The sequence below is a fragment of the Eurosta solidaginis genome, chromosome 4 (assembly GCF_040869045.1).
Source record: "Eurosta solidaginis isolate ZX-2024a chromosome 4, ASM4086904v1, whole genome shotgun sequence".
Lineage (NCBI taxonomy): Eukaryota > Metazoa > Arthropoda > Insecta > Diptera > Tephritidae > Eurosta > Eurosta solidaginis.
The window spans coordinates 42,703,152-42,720,338 of record NC_090322.1 but is presented as its reverse complement, the minus strand read 5'-3'; positions in this window follow the sequence as shown (position 1 = coordinate 42,720,338).

Sequence of the window (17,187 nt, the reverse complement as noted above, 5' to 3'; positions counted from 1 at the left end):
GTCGAAACAAAGCGAGATACATACGCAAGCCCAAAGCAAACATTTGCTGAAACAGTATTCCATACACTAACTCAGGAAACTGCCCCACTTTTGAATAAGCCCGCATATAAAGCTCGTCGCGTGGAAGTGTAAAGGCCAGACTGGGTAGACACAATTTTGGAAGCATTAAAAGGAACGCAGCAGAAAAACGATGGTGCCGTCAAATGCTTTAAATGTTGAAAGCCAGGGCACATTGCGCGTTATTGCAGTACCAATCCTAACAGTTCCAGCAATGTGGGTGGCCGTAAACATAGAGCTGAAGGAGATGAGCAAATCTCCAAATCCACTCAATCGTTAAACTAAAGCTAGTCAGCCGCCAGGGGCGACAGCTGGCTCCCTCAATTGAATGCCCCATAATCTGTATCTCGCAAATTGGACGAAGGTCAGGCAATCTTACTGTCGGAGGACAAGTGGATGGAAAGGAACGTTTACTGACTGTAGATACGGGTGAATCTCATTCCATCATTCAATCAGATTTAGTTAACAAGAAGATAAGAACATTGCTTGGAGCAAATTTACGTACAGCCACGGGAGAGGACACCCAGGTAATTGGAGAAGTAGCATGTGAAGTAGCAATTGGGAAAGTCACGGTACTACATAATTTTATAGTGGCAGAAACTGTTGATGAAATTATAATTGGAGTGGACTTCTTAATCGACCAAGGCATCAAGCTCGACATGAAAAGCAAGACTATGAGATATAAGAACATGGATGTTCCACTTAATTTCGGCTACGAGAGAGGCTACAGCAGTAAGCGAGTGCTGGTGGAAGAGAGTCAGCAAATACCACCAAATTAAAAGCAGTCATCTGGGCAAAGGTTGATGGAGATTGTGGAACAAACAAATTGTGGGTTGTCGAAGCAGCAAAAAAATCAACACCGAACATACTTGTAGGAAAAACCCTGGCTATGACAAAATGGTGGACGTATTCCGTTAAGAGTACTCAATGTGTTCAAGTCACCACTCAATCTGACCAAAGGAGCTATTTTGGAAAGATGCCAAGAGGCTGAAATAGTTATTAACTGCTCCAGGAACACGTTTCATCTAGTTATACTGATCTTTCAAATGACATCACGGCATGGACGGAGGGACTAGAGGAAGCCTATCAGAGTAAGGCAAAACAACTGCTCCTAAAGTACGCCAACATATTTGACCAAGATGGCTCCAAACCAGGCCGCACCAATGTTGTGAAACATCAAATTGACACTGGAGATGTGAGGCCGATCCGTCAAGCTCCTCGTAGTGTTCCAATGGCGAAGCGGGAAGTTGTGAGTCAAATCGTACAAGAAATGAGCGATAGGGGCGTCATCGAACCATAAGCTAGTCCATGGAGCTCACCTGTGGTACTTGTGAAGAAGAAGTATGGAAAAATTAGGTTTTGCGAGGACTATCGAAAGTTGAACGATGTTACTAAAGAGGATAGCTACCCATTGCTAAGAATTGACGATACTCTGGACTCACTATCTGGTACGAAATGGTTTTCCACACTGGAATTAAAAAGCGGCTACTGGCAAGTGGAAGTAAAGGAGGAAGGCAGAGAGAAAACAGCCTTCAGTGTCGGTGATGGTCTTTTCGCAATTTACAGTAATGCCCTTTGGACTTTGTAATGCACCAGCTACTTTCGAGAGACTCATGGATCAGGTACTGAGAGGACTACATTGGAAAACATGCTTGGTGTACCTGGACGACATCATCGTATTAGGTAAGAACTTTGATGAACATCTTAAAAACGAAGAGGAAGTTTTCCAGAGAATAGCTGGCGCTGGTCTAAAACTAAGTCCCAAAAAGTGTTCGCTATTTAAAAAGGAAGAAATTATTTGAGTCACAAGGTAACGACAGAGGGCATCTGCACTGCGAATGAAAAAATAGAAGCTGTAGGTGATTGGCCATGACCACAGAACTTGCATGAACTAAGAAGTTTCCTTGGGCTATGCACATATTACCGCCGGTTGTATCAAACTTTTCCAGCGTAGCCCATAGCCTTCATCAGCTTATAAGAAAAAATATAGCTTTTGAATGGAAGAAGGAGCAAGAAGTGACTTTCCAAACATTGAAGGAGCGTTTGTGCACTGCCCCAACGTTGGCATATGCGATTCCAGGAGCAACATTTATTCTGGATACAGATGCAAGTGGATATGCCATAGGAGGCGTTTTATCACAACTGGTCGATGGACAGGAGAAGGCAGTTGCATATTACAGCCGTTCCATGGGAAAACCAGAGAGGAACTATTGCGTTACACGGAGAGAGCTGTTGGCATTGGTAGAGGGCATTAAACATTTTCACAAGTACCTCTACGGCCAGCGATTCCGCGTCAGGACAGATCACGCAGCATTGAAGTGGCTCCTGCAGTTCCGTAATCCAGAAGGACAATTGGCACGGTGGATCGAGCGACTACAAAGCTATGACTTTTCCATTGAGCATCAAAAAGGTCCTACCCATAGAAATGCTGACGCAATGTTACGAAGACCTTGTAGTTTGGAAGGCAAGCACTGTTCAAAGGCCGAGGCTAAAAAAGGCATTATAGATGTCCGGCTATTGACTATTACATGTACAGATAAATGGGACTAGGAACAGCTAAGGAAGTGTCAGCTAGAAGATACAGATCTGTCCCATGTTATGCAAGGGCTCGAAAGAAACGAAAGACCATATAGAGAGGAAACTAAGGGGAAAGATAAGAGGAAACTGATAGTTGTTCCAAGGAAAATTATTACCGACGTTCTCAGTGAACTACATAACGGTCCAAGTGGAGGTCGTTTTGGAATCACGTAGACGCTCGAGATAGCAGATATTCTATTGGGTTATATATGTATTATTGCGCAGCCTTGTAACACTATTAAGCTCACAAAACAAACAGCAACTGTATTTCAAGTGTACAGCTGGGTATGTAATGTTTGGTTTCACCCGAACTTAGACTTTTCTTTCTTGTTGCATAATCGAAATTTTTTTCTGGATAAAGTTTTGCCTTTTTGGCCATCGGTAAAAATCAAAATAAATGCACCCTGCCTACATCATGTTACAATCAAATATACGACATAAAATAATGAAGTAAACCCGCGGCCCCATCCCCAAGGAGATAATAAAATATATGGGCTATTAATGTTAGGCTGCTTATCAAGTTATTTGTTGACAATTTTTTTTCTGTCCAATGCATTTTATTTTTGGAATATAGTAAAAAAGGGACTAAATGAGTTGATAACCTGAGAGGGTCCCCAAATGATCCTTGTACAAATGATGATTGTCATCCTTCCAGCAGATCCTTGCAGCGGAACTGCGCCATAATCTTCTGCTCCGGGAAAGTATCGAACCCGGGACCTGTACCTGATTCTGGTCCAGAGAAATTGTTTTGCTGCATTTTCCGGCAAAGAATCTTTTTAGGACGGTCACATTCTTGTCAGTGTATCACGTGTAAGGGATGGTTACACTGGACGAGATGTTCTGGGCTAGACCCCAAAACCCGTCGTCCTCGTAACTTTACAAATCTTTTGTGACACCTTGCTGTTCACGCCCAATGGCATCCCGTAGTCTACGCTTTGGCGCCCCCACTACCTTCTAACAGCCCTGCTGCTCAGCAAGCCATAACAAGTACCAGCTGTTGCTCGCACCCCACGGCGTCACCAGCTCATACGGCCGCTCCTACTCACAACTAAAATCTCCGTAGTAGAGTAGGTAGCAATGTCGAGCATCAGCCCCTGCCCCCTTCTTCTTCTCCCACTTTTTCCGACACTAGCACACAAGTAGATCAGGGAAACATACTCTTAGTCCCTACCACGGTTGCCACACCATGTTTTCATTTGGGACCAAAACTCATCGAAAAAAAGGACCAAATCTCAAAAAAAGAACAAACTTTTAGTTTTATTTTATTGTGATACAAGCAATTCGGCAATTTTAAGATGTTTCCATGATTTCCTATACAAAATTTGACTAATCATAGCGAATAGGAGAATTTGCCTCAATTCCAACTGCACAAACAAAGTGTACTTTTAGGTATTATATTTTCACATTTATAGGATAAATCTATGTCTTTCACTAACTGTACCTTTTGAACCCAGTTTTGCCGCCAAAGCTTTTAGTTCCAGCATTAGGTTAGTTGTTAATTGCAATGAAATAACATGTATAGCGCAGTTAGGTTTCAGTAAGAAACGGCTCAAAAATTTGGGTTCTTGTGTAGTCGTGGCAAACTCAGTAAATCACAAATGAAATTAAACAGTTTTGGTAATGCTATTTTTAGAGATGCTTACTTTTTCCCCTAAACGTTGAAATTTCATGCCAGAGCCTAGATCCAGTAATTGTGATTTTTGAAAAAACTGACATTTACTGAATCTAAGCTAGCCCCAGGCGGCAATAACGGAAACAGATTACATTTAATGAGGTACTAGAAATTAGTTTACAGTGTTGTTATTAAAGTTTATGGAGTTCTGTACCTACGGGAATAAAACACGAAACACTTCTTCCGAAATCAAATGTTTTTTACATTTGCTTCAAAATCTGAATATAAAAATAAATTTGTTCAATCACGATTCGTTATTCATTTATGAAGTTACCACTTTCGAGAAGTATTCCTGCCTTAGTTCCAGTTGAAATATTTCTCATGCCAAGCTACTTAGTTTTCAAGTACTTTGCGTGCCTAACACCACTATACTCCTGGAACTCTTTGAACTCATTGAGCTACTTTGAGCTGTGTGGGAAATTTTGAAAGTGCTACTTTTTGTTTCGAACGTTGATATTGTGACGAATATTAGCAACACTAAGGGATACTATCATCTCTAAGCCGATACTAAGCAGTCACTTGTATCTACATAAACAAATCAATCCTTATGTCTACACATATGTACATACAAGAAGCGGAGAGATATGCACAAACACATGCATATATCTCAGATACGCACAAAAGTAGGCAATCATCGGAAGCTATAAACGCGCATCTGTAGTTTATAGCTGGTGAGTTTATAGCTGGTAAACAAGTAGTAAATTCTAGAAGAAGAAACGCCTACAAGTATGCGAACGACACAGCAGAAAGTATAAAAAGGCAAAAGCTGAGTAAGTAAGTTCAGTTTGATTTAAGCAAGCTATTGGTTGTGAAGTATCAGTGTTATTGTGAAGTACTTTAATAAAGGCCACTTTGCATTATTGAATATTGGAGTTATTTATTCAACAGTTTAGCAATACGAACGTTAGTAGAAGGTGTAAAATAAGCGGAGTTTCACTAAATTCGTTCCAATTGGTTCAGAAGAGGAAGTGTTTAATAAATTCCGAAGATTGCGAATACAACTTGGACATGGCAAAGTTGAGTGAATTGAGGATCCAGAAACTGAAGAAGGAGTTGGAGAGCCGTGGATTGAATACAACCGGCAATAAACTCTAACTCCAGGCACGACTATGAGACGCTATGGAGTCGCAAGGATGTAATGTGGATGATGATGTCTTTCATCCTGATGGGGACGAGACAAGAAAAAAAATTGAAGAGAAAAAGGAAACATCGCAGACAGATACGAGCACAGACTTGAACATGATTTTGTCTGCGATATCTGCTCAAACATCGACAATGGCATCTCAGCTAGAATCCAGGAGACACGTATAACATCCAAGATAGAAACACAACTAGAATCCCAGGAGAACCGTATAACATCCAAGATTGAAGCCCAGGAAAGACAAATGTCATCCCAACTGGATTCGCAGGAGTCACACATAACATCAAAGATTGAAGCACAACAAACGCGTATTTCAGAAATGTCGACACAGTTTACATCAAAGATGGAAACACAACTGAAAGACCAAGAAGCACGCATAACAGAACAACTCGAAGCGCGTATGGACGAGAAAATAACGCGGTTTGATGAAAAAATCGAAGCCGAGGTGGATGCTTTGAGAGGTCGTATACAGGAGTTGCAATTAAATCGCCCAGCTGTTTCAGTTTTCTGCTCTCCTAAATGGTGGCAGCAATTCACCGCGCAGAGATGAAGAAACCGATCCCGCAATCGATGATGATGGAATATATGTCCCCCGCCCGATTATGACGAAGTTAGAATAGCAATAACCAAATTGAAAAACAACAAATCCGTGGGCGCCGATGGATTGCCTGCGGAGCTATTCAAGTACGGCGGCGAGGAGTTGGTATGGCGCATGCAACATCTTCTTAGCAAAATATGGGCGGACGAGTGTGTGCCCGACGGTTGGAATCTAAGTGTCCTTTGTTCAGTCCACAAGAAGGGGGATACTGCAAAATGCACCATCTATCGTGGAATCAGCCTTCTTAATATCGCATATATGGTCCTTTCAAGTGTATTGTGCGAAAGATTGAAGCCCACCGTGAACCGGCTGATTGGACCTTATCAGTGCGGCTTCAGACCTGGTAAATCTACCATCGACCAGATTTTCACAATGCGCCAAATCTTGAAAAAAACCCGTGAAAAGAGAATCGACACACATCACCTCTTCGTCGACTTTAAAGCCGCCTTCGACAGCACGAAAAGGAGCTGCCTATATGCCGCTATGTCTGAATTTGGTTTCGCCGCAAAACTTATACGGCTGTGCAAAATGACGTTGAGCAACACCATCAGCTCAGTCGGAATTGGGAAGGACCTCTCCGAGCCGTTCGAAACTAAACGAGGTTTTAGACAGGGTGACCCCCTATCGTGCGATTTCTTTAATTTGATGCTGGAGAAAATTATACTAGCTGCAAAACTTAACCGCACTGGAACAATATACTATAAAAGCGTGCAATTACTGGCATATGCTGATGACATTGATATCATCGGCCTGAACACCCGCGATGTTAGTTCTGCTTACTCCAAACTGGAAAAAGAAGCGGTAAAGATGGGTTTAATGGTGAATGAGGACAAAACGAAGTACCTGCTGTCATCGAGCAAAGAGTCAGCGCATACGCGCCTTGGCAACCACGCTACTGTTGGAAACCATAATTTCGAAATAGTAAAATTCTTCGTTTATTTGGGAACCAGCATCAACAATAGCAACAACATCAGCACTGAAATCCAGCGAAGAATCAATCTTCCCAAAATATGCTACCTTGGAGTAGGTAGGCAATTGAAATGTAAAGTCCTCTCTCGGCGAACGAAAATCATACTCTACAAGTCACTTATCGTACCCGTCCTGCTATATGGGGCAGAAGCATGGACCATGACATCAGCAGATGAAGCGAGTGTTTGAGAGAAAAGTTCTTCGAAAGATTTATAGACGTCTACGCGTTGGCGACGGCGAGCCCCGAAGAAGATTTGACGATGAGCTTTACGAGCTATACGCAGACATCAACATAGTCCAGCGAATTAAAACGCAGCGGCTGCGCTGGCTAGGCCAAGTTATGCGAATGAAAGTTGATGCTCCGGCCAATAAAGTGTTTCTATCGTAACCCGCCTATGGAAGCAAAGGTAGAGGGTGGCCCCCACTCCGTTGGAAGGACCAGGTGGAAAACGATTTAAACTCTCTTGGTGTGACCAATTGGCGCCGGTTGGCGGAGCGAAGGAGCGACTTGCGCGCCTTGTTGGACGGCCATAACCGTTTAGACGGTTAAGGGCCAATTAAGTAAGTAAGTAAGTTTCAGCAAGCAATAAGAAGGTAAAAACTCCATCTTTTGACGGCTCTGTTCCATTCCAGGTATTTAAGCTTCAATTTGAGAAGAAGTTAGCAGTTAACAACTGGAATACTGAAGATAAGGTTGCTGCGCTGTTCGTCGCGTTGAAAGGACCTCCAGCGGAAATCTTACAGACCATTCCAGAGGGAGAACGAAACAATTACGAAACATTGATGGGCGCTCCAGAAAGGTGATACGGAAGCGAACACAGGAAATAAATGTACCAAATAGAATTGCAAAACCGCTACCAAAAATCTAACGAGACTTTGCAAGAGTTTGCTTCAGACATTGAAAGATTGGCTCATCTTGCAAATGCGGACGCACCTGTGGAATACACTGAAAGGGTAGAGATTCAGAGTTTATAAATGGCATACGGGACGTCGAAACAAAGCGAGATACATACGCAAGCCCAAAGCAAACATTTGCTGAAACAGTATTCCATGCACTAACTCAGGAAACTGCCCCACTTTTGAATAAGCCCGCATATAAAGCTCGTCGCGTGGAAGTGTAAAGGCCAGACTGGGTAGACACAATTTTGAAAGCATTAAAAGGAAAGCAGCAGAAAAACGATGGTGCCGTCAAATGCTTTAAATGTTGAAAGCCAGGGCACATTGCACGTTATTGCAGTACCAATCCTAACAGTTCCAGCAATGTGGGTGGCCGTAAACATAGAGCTGAAGGAGATGAGCAAATCTCCAAATCCACTCAATCGTTGAACTAAAGCTAGTCAGCCGCAAGGGGCGACAGCTGGCTCCCTCAATTGAATGCCCCATAATCTGTATCTCGCAAATTGGACGAAGGTCAAGCAATCTTACTGTCGGAGGACAAGTGGATGGAAAGGAACGTTTACTGACTGTAGATACGGGTGAATCTCATTCCATCATTCAATCAGATTTAGTTAACAAGAAGATAAGAACATTGCTTGGAGCAAATTTACGTACAGCCACGGGAGAGGACACCCAGGTAATTGGAGAAGTAGCATGTGAAGTAAACTGTTGATGAAATTATAATTGGAGTGGACTTCTTAATCGACCAAGGCATCAAGCTCGACATGAAAAGCAAGACTATGAGATATAAGAACATGGATGTTCCACTTAATTTCGGCTACGAGAGAGGCTACAGCAGTAAGCGAGTGCTGGTGGAAGAGAGTCAGCAAATACCACCAAATTAAAAGCAGTCATCTGGGCAAAGGTTGATGGAGATTGTGGAACAAACAAATTGTGGGTTGTCGAAGCAGCAAAAAAATCAACACCGAACATACTTGTAGGAAAAACCCTGGCTATGACAAAATGGTGGACGTATTCCGTTAAGAGTACTCAATGTGTTCAAGTCACCACTCAATCTGACCAAAGGAGCTATTTTGGAAAGATGCCAAGAGGCTGAAATAGTTATTAACTGCTCCAGGAACACGTTTCATCTAGTTATACTGATCTTTCAAATGACATCACGGCATGGACGGAGGGACTAGAGGAAGCCTATCAGAGTAAGGCAAAACAACTGCTCCTAAAGTACGCCAACATATTTGACCAAGATGGCTCCAAACCAGGCCGCACCAACGTTGTGAAACATCAAATTGACACTGGAGATGTGAGGCCGATCCGTCAAGCTCCTCGTAGTGTTCCAATGGCGAAGCGGGAAGTTGTGAGTCAAATCGTACAAGAAATGAGCGATAGGGGCGTCATCGAACCATAAGCTAGTCCATGGAGCTCACCTGTGGTACTTGTGAAGAAGAAGTATGGAAAAATTAGGTTTTGCGAGGACTATCGAAAGTTGAACGATGTTACTAAAGAGGATAGCTACCCATTGCTAAGAATTGACGATACTCTGCACTCACTATCTGGTACGAAATGGTTTTCCACACTGGAATTAAAAAGCGGCTACTGGCAAGTGGAAGTAAAGGAGGAAGGCAGAGAAAAAACAGCCTTCAGTGTCGGTGATGGTCTTTTCGCAATTTACAGTAATGCCCTTTGGACTTTGTAATGCACCAGCTACTTTCGAGAGACTCATGGATCAGGTACTGAGAGGACTACATTGGAAAACATGCTTGGTGTACCTGGACGACATCATCGTATTAGGTAAGAACTTTGATGAACATCTTAAAAACGAAGAGGAAGTTTTCCAGAGAATAGCTGGCGCTGGTCTAAAACTAAGTCCCAAAAAGTGTTCGCTATTTAAAAAGGAAGGAAGAAATTATTTGAGTCACAAGGTAACGACAGAGGGCATCTGCACTGCGAATGAAAAAATAGAAGCTGTGGGGGATTGGCCATGACCACAGAACTTGCATGAACTAAGAAGTTTCCTTGGGCTATGCACATATTACCGCCGGTTGTATCAAACTTTTCCAGCGTAGCCCATAGCCTTCATCAGCTTATAAGAAAAAATATAGCTTTTGAATGGAAGAAGGAGCAAGAAGTGACTTTCCAAACATTGAAGGAGCGTTTGTGCACTGCCCCAACGTTGGCATATACGATTCCAGGAGCAACATTTATTCTGGATACAGATGCAAGTGGATATGCCATAGGAGGCGTTTTATCACAACTGGTCGATGGACAGGAGAAGGTAGTTGCATATTACAGCCGTTCCATGGGAAAACCAGAGAGGAACTATTGCGTTACACGGAGAGAGCTGTTGGCATTGGTAGAGTGCATTAAACATTTTCACAAGTACCTCTACGGCCAGCGATTCCGCGTCAGGACAGATCACGCAGCATTGAAGTGGCTCCTGCAGTTCCGTAATCCAGAAGGACAATTGGCACGGTGGATCGAGCGACTACAAAGCTATGACTTTTCCATTGAGCATCAAAAAGGTCCTACCCATAGAAATGCTGACGCAATGTTACGAAGACCTTGTAGTTTGGAAGGCAAGCACTGTTCAAAGGCCGAGGCTAAAAAAGGCATTATAGATGTCCGGCTATTGACTATTACATATACAGATAAATGGGACAAGGAACAGCTAAGGAAGTGTCAGCTAGAAGATACAGATCTGTCCCATGTTATGCAAGGGCTCGAAAGAAACGAAAGACCATATAGAGAGGAAACTAAGGGGAAAGATAAGAGGAAACTGATAGTTGTTCCAAGGAAAATTATTACCGACGTTCTCAGTGAACTACATAACGGTCCAAGTGGAGGTCGTTTTGGAATCACGTAGACGCTCGAGAGAGCAGATATTCTATTGGGTTGGTTGCCGTCAGTCGGTCACCGAGTGGATTACCAACTGCGAGGTTTACAACAGAGCGAAAGGGCCCAAAACACGAACTCATGGCCAGATGAAGCAGTATATTTCAGGTGCACCATTTGAAAGGATCACTATGGATGTCGTAGGTTCATTTACTACTAGCAACCGCGGAAACAAATACGTACTGGTGGTTATGGATTATTTTAGTAAATGACCAGAGGTATACCCAATCCCAAACCAAGAAGCGGAGCAGTAGCAGAAGTGGTTACAAACGATTGGGTTGCAAGGTATGGTGTATCAATGGAGTTACATTCAGACCAAGGCAGGAATTTTGAATCAGCTGTGTTCCAAGAAATGTGTAAGAAGTTGGGCATTCGAGAAACACGGACAACTGCATTGCATCCTCAGTCCGATTGTGTGGTGGAACGTTTCAATAGAACCTTGGAGGAGCATTTAAGGAAAGTAGTAGACAAGTACCATAAGAAGTGGGATACACACATATCATTATTCTTGATGGCTTACCGATCGGCAGTGCACGAGGCAATGGGCCAAACTCCCGCAAAGGTAATTTTTGGCAATGCCCTTCGACTGCCAGCTGATTTGAAGTTTGGAATAAATGCCGATACAGAGAGAAATGTCAAGAAATCCACTGGTGTCTTGGAAGAAAAGCTGAGAGAGATACACGATGTTGTAAGGCAACGAGCAAAGATTATGAGTGACAATATTAAAGCCAGATACGATAAAGCAATTAATTCAGAAGGTTTTCAGGAAGGAGATTTGTTGCTGTTATACAACCCACAACGAAAAAAAGGTTTGTCCCGAAATTGCAGTGTTACTGGGAAGGCCCATACAAAGTTGTAAATCGGATCAACGATGTAGTTTACCGCATACAAACCATTGGTAAACCACGAACCAAAATGAAAGTGGTTCATTTGGAAAGGTTGGCAGTGTTTAGATCAAGAGATTTGTCTGATGGGAACGATCAGACCTAGGTGGAGGGCAATGTGACGAATATTAGCAACACTATGGGATACTATCATCTCTAAACCGATGATAAGCAGTCACTGGTATGTACATAAACAAATCAATCATTATGTCTACACAAATGTACATACAAGAAGCGGAGAGATATGCACAAACACATGCATATATCTGAGATACGCGCAAAAGTAGGCAATCATCGGTGGAAGTATCACGCGCATATGAGAAGCTATAAACGTGCATCTGTATTTTATAGCTGGTGAGTTTATAGCTGGTAAACAAGTAGTAAATTCTAGAAGAAGAAACGCCTACAAGTATGCGAACGACACAGCAGAAAGTATAAAAAGAGCAAAAGCTGAGTAAGCAAGTTCAGTTTGATTTAAGCAAGCTATTGGTTGTGAAGTATCAGTGTTATTGTGAAGTACTTTAATAAAGGCCACTTTGCATTAGTGAATATTAGAGTTATTTATTCAACAGTTTAGCGATATGAACGTTAGTAGAAGGTGTAAAATAAGCTGAGTTTCACTAAATTCTTTACAATAATTCCTTCACGAAATTTCAATATTTCTCGGCACGCATTAACATAAATTGAGTAGCACGTAAACCAAACATAAAAGCAATTAGTTACATTATTTTACTTAGTTTTCAATTCAATTAATTCGACGGCCATCGTAACGACTCCTCAATTGCAAGCCCTGCCAAATTTCTTAGAGGCACACGTGCATTTCAAAAAAAAATTCTCTAAGCTCAACTAGTGAACAAAATCTATCAGAGAAAGTGTTTGATAACCGATCGAAATATCTGGATACTAAAACAAGAATTTGTTCTGATATGTCCGTGTAATGTGTTTTCCCTTACATCCGGTACTTTTCTTATTAATGCCTCGCCTGAAATATCTCCTAGGTGAAACTTCATTGTTCCGCAACATTTTTTTTGACTGAGCAATTTTTGTGCAAGTAAATTGAAAATTATATGTATGTTAACGAAAGTGTGGCAAATGTTGTGAAAAAAGGAAGAAAAGTACCAAATCGTGGCTACTGCCTAAAAAGGGCCAAAACTGAAAAAAGGGACCAGCGGACCAAACGGGGTTGGATGGGACCATTTTTGGTCCAAATGAACCAAAGTAGCAGCCGTCCTCGCTACCACCTTGTGCACCGTTTGTCAGCACAGAATATCTATGTTTGTGACATCTACAGTGTTGCTATTTTAGCTTTTTTATACTCAGTTGAGCAGAGCTCACAGAGTATATTAAGTTTGATTGGATAACGGTTGGTTGTACATATATAAAGGAATCGAGATAGATATAGACTTCCATATATCAAAATAATCAGGATCGAAAAAAAATTTGATTGAGCCATGTCCGTCCGTCCGTCCGTCCGTTAACACGATAACTTGAGTAAATTTTGAGGTATCTTGATAAAATTTGGTATGTAGGTTCCTGAGTACTCATCTCAGATCGATATTTAAAATGAACGATATCGGACTATAACCACGCCCACTTTTTCGATATCGAAAATTTCGAAAAATCGAAAAAGTGCGATAATTCATTACAAAAGACAGATAAAGCGACGAAACTTGGTAGATGAGTTGAGCTTATAACGCAAAATATAAAATTTGTAAAATTTTGGACAACGGGCGTGGCACCGCCCACTTTTTAAAGAAGGTAATTTAAAATTTTTGCAAGCTGTAATTTGGCAGTCGTTGAAGATATCATGATGAAATTTGGCAGGAACGTTACTCTTATTACTGTATGTATGCTTAATAAAAATTAGCAAAATCGGAGAAGGACCACGCCCACTTTTAAAAAAAAATTTTTTTAAAGTAAAATTTTAACAAAAAATTTAATATCTTTACAGTATATAAGTAAATTATGTCAAGAATCAACTCCAGTAATGATATGGTGCAACAAAATACAAAAATAAAAGAAAATTTAAAAATGGGCGTGGCTCCGCCCTTTTTCATTTAATTTGTCTAGGATACTTTTAATGCCATAAATCGAACAAAAATTAACCAATCCTTTTGAAATTTGGTAGGGGCATAGATTTTATGGCGCTAATTGTTTTCTGTGAAAATGGGCGAAATCGGTTGATGCCACGCCCAGTTTTTATACACAGTCGTCCGTCTGTCCTTCCGCATGGCCGTTAACACGATAACTTGAGCAAAAATCGATATATCTTTACTAAACTCAGTTCACGTACTTATCTGAACCCACTTTACCTTGGTATGAAAAATGAACGAAATCCGACTATGACCACGCCCACTTTTTCGATATCGAAAATTGCGAAAAATGAAAAAAATGCCATAATTCTATACCAAATACGAAAAAAGGGATGAAACATGGTAAGATAATTGGATTGTTTTATTGACGCGAAATATAACTTTAGAAAAAACTTTATAAAATGGTTGTGACACCTACCATATTAAGTAGAAGAAAATGAAAAAGTTCTGCAGGGCGAAATAAAACACCCTTAAAATCTTGCCAGGTATTACATATATAAATAAATTAGCGGTATCCAACCGATAATGTTCTGGGTCACCCTAGTCCACATTTTGGTCGATATCTGGAAAACGCCTTCACATATACAACTACCACCACTCCCTTTTAAAACTCTCATTAATACCTTTAATTTGATACCCATATCGTACAAACTCATTCTAGAGTCACCCCTGGTCCACATTTATTGCGATATCTCGAAAAGGCGTCCACCTATAGAACTAAGCCCCACACCCTTTTAAAATACTCATTAACACCTTTCTTTTGATACCCATATTGTACAAACAAATTCTAGGGTCACCCCTGCTCCACCTTTATGGCGATATCTCGAAACGGCGTCCACCTATGGAACTAAGGAATACTCCCTTTTAAAATACTCATTATCACCTTTCTTTTGATGCCCATATTGTACAAACAAATTCTAGGGTCACCCCTGGTCCACCTTTATGGCGATATCTCGAAAATGCGACCACCTATACAACAACCACCACTCCCTTTTAAAACCCTCATTAATACCTTTAATTTGATACCCATATCGTACAAACACATTCTAGAGTCACCCCTGGTCCACCTTTGTGGCGATATTCCGAAAAGGTGTCCACCTATAGAACTAAGCCCCACACCCTTTTAAAATACTCATTAACACCTTTCTTTTGATACCCATATTGTACAAACAAATTCTAGGGTCACCCCTGGTCCACCTTTATGGCGATATCTCGAAACGGCGTCCACCTATGGAACTAAGGATTACTCCCTTTTAAAATACTCATTAATACCTTTAATTTGATATCCATATCGTACAAACGCATTCTAGAGTCACCCCTGGTCCACCTTTATGGCGATATTTCGAAAAGGCGACCACCTATACAACAACCACCACTCCCTTTTAAAATCCTCATCAATACCTTTAATTTGATATCCATATCGTACAAACACATTCTAGAGTCACCCTGGTCCACTTTTATGGCGATATTTCGAAACGGCATCCACCTATAGAACTAAGGCCCACTCCCTTTTAAAATACTCATTAACACCATTCGTTTGATGCCCATATTGTACAAACAAATTCTAGGGTCACCCCTGGTCCACCTTTATGGCGATATCTCGAAACGGCGTCCACCTATGGAACTAAGGATTACTCCCTTTTAAAATACTTATTAACACCTTTCATTTAATACCCATATCGTACAAACGCATTCTAGAGTCACCCCTGGTCCACCTTTATGACGATATCTCGAAACGGCGTCCACCTATAGAACTAAGGCCCACTCCCTTTTAAAATACTCATTAACACCTTTCGTTTGATGCCCATATTGTGCAAACGCATTCTAGAGTCACCCCTGGTCCATCTTTACGGCGATATCTCGAAAAGGCGTCCATCTATAGAACTTAGGTCCACGCCCTTTTAAAATACTCATTAATACCTTTCATTTGATACCCATATCGTGCAAACGCATTCTAGAGTCAACCCTGATCCACCTTTATGGCTATATCCCTAAATGGCGTCCACCTATAGAACTATGGCGCACTCCCTCATAAAATACTCTTTAATGCCTTTCATTTGATACACATGTCATACAAACACATTCCAGGGTTTCCCTCGGTTCATTTTCCTACATGGTTATTTTCCCTTATGTTGTCACCATAGCTCTCAACTGAGTATGTAATGTTCGGTTACACCCGAACTTAACCTTCCTTACTTGTTTCAAGCTAGATTTAGCTTTTTTCTCCATTTATCTTGAAGAGTTGCGATTTAGTTTTAAGTTTTTTTTTAATTTTTATTTAGAAAATCTTGATAACAGATAATGTTGGCATTATGGTAGGCAGAAATCGAGGCATTTTATTAAGGCAGCATCAACCTAATATCATTTTCGTTCCGTGTGTTTGCCACTCGTTTCTATGACTGTTTCATCTGCCTCGAAACCGCTTCCGAGCGAAACTGAATTTTTGATTTCAGAAACAATTATGTAACTGGGTTTCTAAGTCCACATCTAGACTGAGGAAAAAAATAGTAAAATCAAATACAAACGCTTATGATTTGAGTAAAACGTCAATGATCAATCAAAGTGCTGTATAGAGCAAATTATTTGAATCAAGAATGCACATATGTATTTGATGCGACATTGAACACGAAATTATTCGAATCGAATATGCAATATTTGAAGCTAAATTTTACTACATAGTTTTTGTAACCGATCTGAATACGAAATATTTGCGTGCAATAAGATGATATTCATATCCTTTTCAAATACGAAATATTGAATTAAAAAACTTTCGTCTTTAATTGTTGTTTGAATATTAAATACTATATTTAAATTTAAAAACATTTAAGCTTTCTTTTGCTGGAATTAAAAAAACGACTTTTATTGTTTTATAGGTATTTATTTTTATTAAATATAACTTTGGTTGTACTTATGTGTATAGTTATATTAAGGCACAAAATAAGCTTAAATGCTATTATATCTTTTACATAAAAATCAAATCGTATTGAAATATATACTTATTAGTTTTCTTTGAGGTATTCTACTTTAATCTTAATATATAAAAATACGTGTCACAATATTTTTGGCCGCGATGGACTCCTAAACTACTGAACCTACTTTGAATTTGTTTTACACCCCGTATGTAGTTTGATCTAACTTGAGAGATAGGATAGGTTATATCTCAGTTTATAGTCGAAATATTATTTTAATGCAAATTTTTTATTTGTTTATACGTAATAATAAAATCTTACGTATACGCACCGGCACTCACATTTTCAGGTGGTGCGGATATACTTCCGTGTAATTGCTTGGTGTTTAATTAAACAACCTGCTTGTCAATAAAAAATATTATAGCGAATGATATCAAGTATAGCACATCACCAGGCCCGCCGAGAGGGGAGTGGTTTCTGAGGGGCCCGCGATTTAGAGGT